Below are 12200 nucleotides of genomic sequence, written 5' to 3'. Positions count from 1 at the left end.
AGGTTGGTAAATTCCACCCACCTGTTGCTCCTGTGCCATTAAAGACCTGAAGGTGATCATCGAGGTCTGTCAAACCGTTGTACTTGCCTACGTTGTGCGGCAATTTTGTTTTGTCTACAGCGGCCGTGGCGATTTCCTTAATGAATTTTGAATTTTCAGCCATGTCGTCTGGACGATAGCTCAGAGTGTAGTCATGCTCTGCTTTTGGGTTGTACCCTGCGCGCTTGGCTGGTTTGTACGATTCATGTTCTGGGTGTAGTCTGCTGAACACTGTGCTCTCCCCTTTGTATGTTGGGTCATCTTCTTCGTCATCCCATTCGGTGTTCATGTTGCGCGGGCCCAAACGGCTTTGAATTGGCTTTCTTTGTGGATTATGGACGTAGTTGCTTTCCGTTTCGCCATAAGTGCCGCGCGTGTCGTACGCGCTTGGCTTTCTGATGTTTGGCACAGGTCCTTTCTCCGGGCGTAAATTCCATGCGTTGATCTGCTGAGTCGTGTGTGTACTCAGAGACCGTTGCGGTGGGGTAACAAATGCCGACTGGTTAGCTTGTGCTTGAGCAAAGCTTGTTGCACGCTAAGTTGTGTATAAACAAGGTTTATAGATGCCATCTGCTCAGCATACCAGGAAGCCAGAGTTTTTCCTTCGGGTAGCCCTAAGAGTGCAGAGAAATTCAGCTGTGCTTGTTCTGATGGAGCTGAGGGGCCAGCTCCATGGCTTGATGTTTGCACTGGTGGAGGTGTTTGTTGGACTATCCCTGGTGGAGGTGTTTGTTGGACTATCCCTGGTGGAGGTGTTTGTTGGACTATCCCTGGTGGAGGTTGGAAAGTGGCTCCATTTGTGGTCTGAGTGATTATCCTAGTGGGGGCTTGGAAAATGGGTCCAGTTGTGGTTTGGCTAACAACCCTGGATGCACTTCCAAAAATACTAGGGAAATCATTGTTTGTCTGCCCTTCTTGGATGATTTCGTTCCTTTGGCTCCTTTGGACGTGTGCTGTGTCTGAAACGAGTTCAAAGGAAGAAACTTCTCCGTCCACTTGGTGTGAAGGGTTTTGTTCAGCCATTTTTTACGAGTGTTTTTCAAAAAGAAAAGAGATGAGATTGGTTTTGCAAAAAGCGGATGGCGCCAATGATGAAACACAGAATAACACTAAGGTTAATCTGTGGGGTTATTCCTTCTGTGGGTTCAATCTCTTATCTTACTCGCAGAAATGACCTGGATCCTGCAAAACAACAACACCATTAGTCTCGTTAAGAGGGGAATATGGGGGTTTCCCTCCTAACCAGGCTCCGGCGTGAGAATAAGTACTATTCTGAGGGAGAATAAACAGTGTGTGTTGAGTGTGTGAATATAGAGAGCCAAGATGATCAACCTGAATGATGAAGGGTCCTATTTATAGCCGGAGGGTGAAGAAGGGAGGAGCAGCTGTGCCAGCTGTGGTTGCGCACCAGCTGTACGACCAAGGGGAATATCCTCTTGGTCTGCTCTGCCATAGCCGGTGTAGTGGTACACGTGGCGCGCTTACGTTTGTCCATGCTGGAAACCTTGTACTGGCGTTGTCAGCTCTGTTGGTGCACTTACGTCTGTCGACTACGTCTTTCATTGAGTCTTAGAGTGAGATATATCAGACATGACACGGAAACCTAGAAACCCTAGATTGTAATAGGTTTACTTATGTGATTATACCTAGGTTCGCTCATGTGTCAATGTGTAGATCAGGTTCGCTTATTAGGTCTTGTAAGGTTCGCTTATATGGTTTATGAGCAGGTTCGCTTATATGTCCATGTATGTATAAGTGAACCCAACTCATCTATATATAGGGGTCTTCAAAAGCGAACCTGTATCACATAGTTACGGTGTATTTGTTCCGGTTGAGCCACGAAGTGCTGTCGAGGTGCTGTCAGATCGTGTACTTGTATTGTTTATCAATAAAGCAGCAAATTTAAAGTGAATCCAGCTAGAATAGCACCAAATCATTAGTTTCCGCCTCTTGATTTGGATAGAATTTCTCTGATCGACTCAAACAGGGCCGAACGTGATCCTACAAGTGGTATAAGAGCTCAGGAGGAGGAGTTCTTGCCATTTTAGCTCGATTTCATCTTTTTTTTCTACACTTTCTTTACATTTTCAAAATTTTTCACGGTAAAACCGGCTCAAAATCACACACTGCACTCGGAATCATAGACTAGTAAACCCTTGAACTTTTCAGATCTAAAATCAACTTAGAAGTTAAGATTTTAGGGGGTTCGCTCGTACGAACTTGTTCGAACAGTGACATCAGCATGAAAGGTTCGCTCCAAAGGTCATAATTTTGGACTGGTTCGCTCCAAATTTCAGTTTAGATTCGCTCTAAAGGTCGTTTTTGAGTAGGTTCGCTCCAAAACTACCTTCTAGATCCGCTTCAAGTGACAAGTCCGCTCGAAAGGAAAAGGTTCGCTCGAAAGGAAAAGGTTCGTTCCAAAAACAATTAGGTTCGCTCCTAAGCTACCTGATAGGTCCGCTCTTTGGTTCAATTGACTGATTCGCTTATCTGGTCAGTTTGTCGGGTTCGCTCATTAGTCAGCTCATCTGGTTCGCTCGTTTGAACATATCTGGTTCGCTTATTGTGACTGTGATAGTTTCGCTTATACAATACTTGGTTGATTCGCTTTTCTGGACAATTGTTGGTTCGCATATTTGAACAGTTTGACTAAGTTTGAAAATTGTTGTGAACTTTGGATAGTTGAACAATGGACACTGAATTTTATAATGCATTTGCAACACCGATTTCAGTAACTCAAAGTGCTTTGATTGAAAATGAAACCGGAACATCTCAGAAACCACCTAAACTCATGGATATTGATGACTATAATGTGTGGTCTGAACGATTTGCTAACTGGGTCGAGGCTTATCATTTAGATGCGTGGGAACACACTGAAGAGCCATATGTTAGGCCCACAAAGAACAATGTTGTAAATGGTACTCAGTTAACACTTAGAGAAATGAGTACTGAGGATAAAAAGAAATATCGAGATGAGAAACTCATGGTTAGTATTCTTCAGCAAGCTATAAAAGAAGATATCTTGATACTGCTTCAACATGACGGAACTGCACATTCAATTTGGTCAGAACTGGAAGCAAAATTCATTGGAAGTGATGATATGCTCAAAAACAAGATGTCTCTCATGAAGAAAGAATTTGATTTGTTTCGTGGTTTAAAGTCTAAAAACACCAAGCAAATTATTGATAGATATTGTAACTTAGTGAGAAATACGACGAAACTTGGTATTAAGAAAGATACTAATGAATTAGTTGAAAAACTTGCAGATGCGCTTCCACATGAAACATGGGGAACATTTCTGATGATGCTGAAATCTAGCAGAAAAGACTACAAGGCTATGACACTGGGAGATTTCATCAAGCATCTTGAAGCTCAAGAGATGGAGCAGAGAAAGATTGCCAGGATGAAGAATTATGATGGAGAACAGGATATTAGCTTATATTACAAAGGTGGTGCTCCTGGAACGACAAATCATTCTCCGAAAATCGAAACTGCTTTCAGTGTTAAAGATTCTCCTGAGAAGAAGCCATCCCAAGGATCAAGCAACACAATATTTTCATCTTACGATCCGAACATTTCTGTAACAAAGAATGGTAGAAAACTTCAGTGCAACATTGTGCTTAGTCTTGAAAATGATCAAGATTACACTGAAGAGATTGCTAAAAATCAAATGTCTTTATTAGGGATGATTTTAGAGTCATATAGTTGTTTTGTGGGCGGGAAGATCGGTAATCCAATGCTCACAAAAGAGGATTACGATCAAATCGATGCCGAGGAAATGGAATTAATGGACATAAAATGGTGCATGGCTAGTGTGATGAGACGTGCTGAAAAGTTTAAACAAATTACAGGCCGAGATGATTTTCGTGATGCAAACGTTTCAACTTTGGGTTTTGATAAATCTAAAGTTACGTGTTTTCGTTGCAGGGAGATGGGGCATTTCAAGAGGGAGTGTAAAAATCGTGAAGCTACCGGAGCCCAGAATCCTTTCGGAAACAACGATTATCACAAAAAGGCGATTTATCATTAAGTCACACCACCAGCACAGCATCAGGCACAAACGACTCATGGGAGAGATGTGGTTGATAATTCAAAAAGAGCATGTGTAGTTAGTCAGGGCAAATATGATAATTTTACTTGGGAAAAGTATCTTCCAAAAGACAGCAAGGTGTACTTTGCTGAACAAGATGATGAGAAGTTGGCTGAAGGTTTCAATGGGGATGATTTTTGCCCAGATAAAGATCTTATGGCTAAAGAGAAGTCCAAAATTACTTCAACTGCTTTCTTTGCTAATGCTTATGATTTGAAATGTGCAGAAAGAACCAGGAAAGTCATTGAAGCTGCTGAAGCAAGACGAAGAAAGCTCGAAGAAGAGGAAGAAGAGGAAGAGAGATTGAAAGCCGAAGCCAAAGCTGAGAAAAAGAGAAGAGCTGAGTTCTTACAATCAAGCAGAATTGTCAAAGAGGTTCCTGAATTTGAAGTGAAAATTGATGCAGAACAAGTTGAAGTTCCTAAAAAGTGCATGAACTGTGATTCGTTAATCAAACAAAACAATGAGTTGTTGCACAATATTCACAAGTTGAAAGAATCATATGATACAATGAACAGAGAAATTAACAAGTATACAGATTCAAGTGGTGAACAAGCTGTGGCTATGAATACATTGAAAGTAGCATATCTTAGACAGCTTGATGATGCGAACTTTCATATCAAGAAATGTGCTGATCTTGAGTTGGAGTTAGCAACACAAAAGATAGAAACTGAGAAGGTTAAAAAGTTATTAGAAAGCTACTCATGTTCTTCTTTTGTTGTTGACAGGATTTACCCGGTTGTGGAGAATTTGAAGACGTTTGAAGAAGTGAAGACGTTTGAAGAAGTGAAGACGTCTGAAGAAGAAAAATCTGTGACAGAAGACGAAGAAGAAAAATTGAAGACTTCTGGTAAGAAATCAAGTGTGGTCTACAATAGATGTCCGCCCCCGGTCGAAAATGGATATTCACCTCGAAATCCAAATTCCGAAAGAGTCAATAAAGCAATCAATTTACAATGGGAATCAGGGCCATCGGATAACTTGCCAGAAAGTATTGATGTCACGTATACATCATCCGATACTGATCATGAGTCAAAGTTAATAAAGAGTGTGGTTGATCAGGTGTTAGATAAAGATGATTGTGAGGAGTCAAACAAGGAGTCCAAACCCGAGTCAAAGTCAGGGTCCAATGCGTCAAAGTCAACATTGAAAAAGGACAAACGGGTTTATGATAAAGAATTTTTAATGTCGAAATCTAATTTGAATGATGAATCATTCAAAGTGGCATATACTTTGAAAGGTTCTGACAAATTATATTCTGATGAGAGTTTTCCAATAAGAAGTGTCAGACTTGAAATGATTCAAAAGCTTTTCAAAATAACAGAAATTAATATTTCTGAAATAAAAGATTTAAATCTTATCGGAAAATCTAAACAATACACTTCAAGAGATCAACAAAGAATCAACAAGAAAATGGGTTACAATTGTGGTTATAGTTTCCAAAAGAAACCAAACCATAATCGTAATTTCAAAAAGAAAGGTCTTGGTTTTGTCCCACCGAAAAACTATAAAAATGAAAAAATGTATAAACCGAAAACTATGTTTGTTTTAGGGAAAACGTCAGAGGCTGAAAAAGAACAATCATTCAGAAAGCAGACAAATCAGGAATTCCTTGCCAAGAAGCAAGAAGAACTGAAGAAGAATGAAGTTCTGAAGAAGATTGAGAAGAGAACCTGTTTTCAGTGCAAGATTGCTGGTCATGTGGCAAAAGATTGTCCAAAGACATTTAAGCCTAAACAGGAAGTCTCTGGTAAAATGAAAGAGAAAGTTTTCGAGAAGACTGAACTGTCAACCCGGAAGTTTACTGGCTTTGAAAATTCAACTTTTGAGAAAGGAGAATGTTCAAAGAGTGCTTCAAGACGAAAAGATAATGTGTCAAATCAAAAATGGGTTGTGAAAGGTTCAGGTAATAGTTCTGGTGATGAATCTGGTTCCATAAAATCAGAGGAGCCACGTGTTGAGAAAAGGGTTGAAAAGAAAGTTCCAACTATGAACGATGAAAATTTTCCACCTTTGCGTGCTGAAAATTTTATGAAGAAAGTTGGAAAAGTTGAAATTTCAAATCAATTTTATTCTGACAAGAAGAAATTTGATGTTGAAAAAACTTTCAACGAAAATGTAAAACGTATCTTTGGACAAATGGTCAACGGTAAGGCCAAAAGCATCAAAGATTTTTATGCTTCCAAAGGACGTGTTTACAAGTCTGTTGAAAGAAAAGATGAAGAAGATGTTGTTACACCCAAGGAAGGTCAGGCTTGGGTGGATATATTTTTCAAAGAATAAAAACCTGACTTGCCGGAGATCCCAAGTTGGTATTGTGGATCATGAATCGGCATCTTTCTAAATCTGTGTTTGAGGTTTTTACAGGACTTGCCGGAACGCCCAGGTTTATAAGCGAGGAGTAGGAATCGGCACCTTGAGAATTCAACCAACAGTTGGTAATTGGTTGAAAAACAGGTTTGAAATGATTAACGATTTATCTTACAAATGATGATTTGTTTGAGATTGTTACAAGTGGTTCAGAATGTGAACCAGTTGCGTTTACAAGTGGTTAAATCAGGGTCATTGAATTGGACTTGAATTAACTATCATTCATAAGATTGGTAAAACAATATGATGATTTGATCCCCAAATTTTTACAAGTGGTAATAACAACTAAACTTATTTTCCGGAAAAACCATTTTGATTAAAACAAACTTAAGTGTTTTGAAATCATTATGGGAAAATAGTTTGTTGTGAGGGGGAGTTCTGATTGTTTAAGCCAAACGGATGGAGAATCGAAGCGATTCGATATCAGTTGTCATGTTTTGTACAGTTTGTTTTCTATTTTCATTAGATGTATTTGAATTTTAGGGGGAGTAAGAAATTTTTAGAAAATCCAAAAAAATCAGAAAATTTGAAAAAGCCAAAAACATGATAAAACTGAAAAAATGAGTTTTGTTGTAAAAAAGAGGAAATGATAGTACATCAGTGGACTATCACAGCACGCTAAAGAATTGTAAAGCTAAAAGTGATAAACAATCTTACTGCGGATGTGTCAGTAGGTTTTCGTACATTTAGTAAATTGAAACGAGATATAAATCTAAATTCGAACTTGCTTAATTCGTGGGCAACTATTCTTGAATATATGGGTAACCCCCGAAATCTTGTTTGAAAGGTCCCGTATTCTGAGATACTAGGTCTTTATACTCAGTGATATCTGGGCTATTATCCCGGGACTTCTGCTGAATGGAAATTCTGACCTAGTCCCCGGATATTGCTTTCTGCAAAAAGCTTTGAAATATAAGCTCGCCCTCAGCAATCTGATTAAAAAATAAAATTGATAATCTTTGCTTTTGTAATAAAAGATCCTCTAAAGGGGACCCACCAAAAGTCGAAGCCGTCATCTCTCTGCGTATACGGAAGTATCGACCTGAGCTCTCACGGCCCTCGCACATTACCCCTTTACAGATATCAGCTGTGGTATATTCACCTGTAAGACTGAATATTGGGATCTGGATACAGGAGTATATTCAAGTGGAGTGATACACAGTTAAGTTTTAGTTTCTAAAACATTAATATCGTATCTCGAATCAATTGAAATCTGTTTAAAAATTTAAGTGGACAAACATACTGACAATCTAGGTAAATTGTTTAGAACTTAAAATGTGATCAAGCTTAACGGTGTTGGTGATATGTCTCAAAAACTGATATGATCCTCTTGCACAAACTCACAAAAATATTGTCTGTAAATATTTTGTTTTCTGCATTTTCTTTCATTCAGAAAATCCAAAAAGATTTTTGATGTGTTTTAGCATAAATTTTGAAAAGTCAAAAAGATTTTCGACAACTGGTGTTGAGATACTGATTTTCGAAATTCAAAGTGCTAAACTTGAAGAACTGGTTTGGGAGAGTATATGTGAAGTTGGTAAATTTATTTGATAAAAGCCAGTAAAAGATCTTGAATGTAAAATCATTAATATAGTTTCTGGTACAAGTTTCTAAAAAGTTTGAAGGTTTAATCTTTTAATAGAAACTTATGGTTGGGTAGAGATTGTACAGGACTTGAGCCAGGTGATGATTCTGTGCTGAAGTGCCAGGTTACGATCTAAGAAACTGTGAAAATTGAATTCCAGACTACAATCCCAGTTATTTGAGAGGGGGAGTCTGAAGACACCGTGTCCACAGTTGAGAGAGAGGAGTTTGGTGATGATGAAGAAAGAGAACGAGGATTCTTGAAATGACAGATACTTCAAAGGAAGATCGAAGACAGATAAAGACTGAAGATTGATGTTTTGTGAAGACTCGAAGACTCTGTGAAGACTCCGTCAACATCCGAGGGGGAGTCTGTTGGTGCACTTACGTCTGTCGACTACGTCTTTCATTGAGTCTTAGAGTGAGATATATCAGACATGACACGGAAACCTAGAAACCCTAGATTGTAATAGGTTTACTTATGTGATTATACCTAGGTTCGCTCATGTGTCAATGTGTAGATCAGGTTCGCTTATTAGGTCTTGTAAGGTTCGCTTATATGGTTTATGAGCAGGTTCGCTTATATGTCCATGTATGTATAAGCGAACCCAACTCATCTATATATAGGGGTCTTCAAAAGCGAACCTGTATCACATAGTTACGGTGTATTTGTTCCGGTTGAGCCACGAAGTGCTGCCGAGGTGCTGTCAGATCGTGTACTCCTATTGTTTATCAATAAAGCAGCAAATTTAAAGTGAATCCAGCTAGAATAGCACCAAATCATTAGTTTCCGCCTCTTGATTTGGATAGGAATTTCTCTGATCGACTCAAACAGGGCCGAACGCGATCCTACAAGCTCTGCCCCCTGATTTGTCGCAGGCCTATGTGTCGTTCTGCCACTGGTGACACGTGTTGTCCTTTTTGTCGGATGGAGCATCTTTGGTGCCACCTTGGCGTCTTCCAGAAGTTTCTAGAAGCTTCTGGATTGCTTTGCTGATGTAGGCGCCATGTATGCTTGAAAAGTGGTGTGGTCCCTGCCATGTAGGCAAGGAATTGGGACCATACCTCTTCAAATTTGTTATCACCTTATTTGCAAACCACTTTCCATATTCTTTATAAAACCAGGAGCATATTGCCTAGGACTTCCTTTTTTATTACTACATCAGTAGGTTTCAACTAAAACTTTATTAAAAGAATAGAAAATGCCTAGTGACGAACTAAGCAATACAGTAGGACCGAAAAAAATAACAGAACCCAAAAAAAAAAAAAAAAACCAGCAGCCTAACCAAAATAGAAAACAAAATTACACGAATACCTAGAACTTCCTCCAATCTTGCCATGTAATAGCGAGTTCTTAACGATGCCAATGTTCCAACGCATTCAAAGGTAACACCAGTAGGAGGTACATTTAGCTAAGATATAATAATCTTTATATACTTCCCCTTTCTCTTTGTATTTGATCTACACACTTTGCGTATCAAATCCAACACAACCTTTTATAGTGGTTCTCCCCATTTAAACACTTTATCCACCTAGGTCAAAAGGTAATTAACTGCATGATCTTGGGCACATGTGAAAAGCATAAGAAACATGTTTATCTTTGTAGATTGATTAGTTTCGTTTGACTAACACTTTTTCAATCATTTCTTGTGAATCAACCAAAAGGTGCTCTCCATGTATGAGCTTGTAGATGGCATTCACCGGAAGTATGGCATTCCTCCTAACAATGGATTTATATGCTTGGGATTGGCCAATATAGAGAAAATCAAGGGCTCAATAATCAATAATCTCTTTTTCACAGATATGGCTCGTAGACCTTAAAGCTACACCATGAATGTACTCATTCGGATGTTGTACTGGGGTGTATTCTTTTAAAGGTTACATTTTCATAATCAATCAATATTCAGTTTTTGCAATCATCTAAATATCTGACCTTTGCAATAATCACAATTCCGATAGAATGATTCACTGTTAAATTGTATACCCGGTGCAGAGAAACTAAAATTCATATAATTTTAATTTCCATTAACTAAAATTCTATCTGATACCGATTTAATCAGATACTCAACTCAGAAATTCATAAACGGATTTGCGCCAGTATGGGAGCACAAAATTCAAACACAACCCATGTCTTGTATAGGTGTGTAAACGAACCGAGCTGAGACCAAGCTCGACACAATTAACTTACGAGAGCTTTAGCTTGAGCTCAGATTGTTTTGAGCTCAAATTCCAAAGCTCGACCCGACTAGTTTATTATTTATTACTAATTTATTTATATACATTTATTATTATTTTTATACACATATTTATAATTACATTTTTAATCATAACAAAATATATATTATTCAGTAATTTTATATAATAATAACCATTATCTAAAGAAATATTTAAAATGTTAAAAAAAACTTGAAAATAATAGCCCCGCGAGCCTACTCGAGCTCGAACTCGTTTAAGCTCAGCTTGATTCGAGATTTTAGAGAGCTGATCTCGAGTAGCTCACACACGGGTTGGCTCGTTTACACCCCTAGTCTTGTAGACCAATTATATGGGAGAATGGGATCATAAACGAACTGAACGTTCAACGAACAGTTCGTGAACCATTCGGCAGGAAGTTCGTTTATGTTCGATCGTTTAATAAACGAACGAACATGAACAGGAAATTTCGTTCGATTAGTTAAATGAACGAACATGAACAGAGGTCTCGTTCGTTCGATTGTGTTCGTGAACGTTCGGTAAGGTGTTCGTGAACATTCGTTTATGTTCGTATGTTTGTGTTTTAATTGAAGATCTTTGTACTTTCTTATATTTTATTTGTACTTAAACTTTTATTTATTTTATTACCCTAAGAATTAAACTAGGAAACCCACTTTCACCTTGTCTATGCTTAATTTCCTTTTCATTTCTCATTATTTACATCGGCGAATACGATCGATCTCCGTTCCACAATAAGGGATTCAAGTTCGAGTGCTACTCTCTAGGCCATCTATCTTTATCCTTCGTCGTGTTCGCCAAATTTATTTGTGTTCGTGAACCGTTCGTGAAAATGCTCATTTCCTTAATGAATGAACACGAACATAAAATCTCGTTCGGTAACTGTTCATGAACCGTTCGTGAACACATTTATTTCCTTAACGAACGAACACGAACAAAGCCTTGTTCGTGTTCATTTGGTTCGTTTACAGCCCTAGGGATCATTGATCCATCAACAAATAACACAAAGATTATAAGTTACATTGTTATAAAAAAGTAAATACACCTAAGCTTAGATTGATAAGGAGAACATATTGATCATGCATTATAACTACCACACCCCAACCGATGGCGGAAACATCGGACTGAGACGAAAACAAGGTTACTCGATACTTTATAACACTATTGCGATAATGTTTAATTCAAAACCGATTTCTTTCATTGATAAAAATTGTCAAGTACAACATACGAAATCAAAGTAAACATTTGGAATTTGAAAGTGCAACATTGTTCAAGAAATGATACAACAAATACAACAATAATTTCATCAACATAATCTAGTATCTAAGTGTGTTTCTAAATCACCCCTACTAGATTCCATCATCATCGACATCATCAACGACATCATCAACTTGCAACATGTTTTAAAGTATACTTCAATACACAATGTATTGGCGAGTATACAAGTTTTATAACAGCATAAGTATAAAAATGATTTAAACGAATCCACATGGTAAACTTTGTTATCTAGATTAATGTAAAACTGGCATGCGATTAAAGTGTCAAACCAAAGATTACCGCTAGCGTAATTCTATCGTAGTAACGATAGGACCGTTCTGTTTAGCTTAACATGACCACAAGTCTACGGGCGGTGCGTTACTCCTATAGCACTATACATGTTAAGGGGAGGTTCGTACGAAGTTAATGATAAGTTTACCACATAAGAATGTTCCAGAAACATGAATCAAGTATAACGTATTAAGCATGCATGTTTGGATTGTTTATGTGGTTGGATAAAGTGTAAGTGTAATTGTGTAGGTTGATAAGTAAACATATTGCACTCAAAACTATAAAATGTAAAAAGGGCGTTCGAGTATACTCATGGTTTTGCAAATCTTCGTTTGAAAATCCCATGAGTTGTTGAGTT

The sequence above is a fragment of the Helianthus annuus genome, chromosome 8 (assembly GCF_002127325.2).
Source record: "Helianthus annuus cultivar XRQ/B chromosome 8, HanXRQr2.0-SUNRISE, whole genome shotgun sequence".
NCBI classification, from domain to species: domain Eukaryota; kingdom Viridiplantae; phylum Streptophyta; class Magnoliopsida; order Asterales; family Asteraceae; genus Helianthus; species Helianthus annuus.
The sequence above is the reverse complement of the archived record's forward strand: the minus strand, read 5'-3'. Positions refer to the sequence as shown.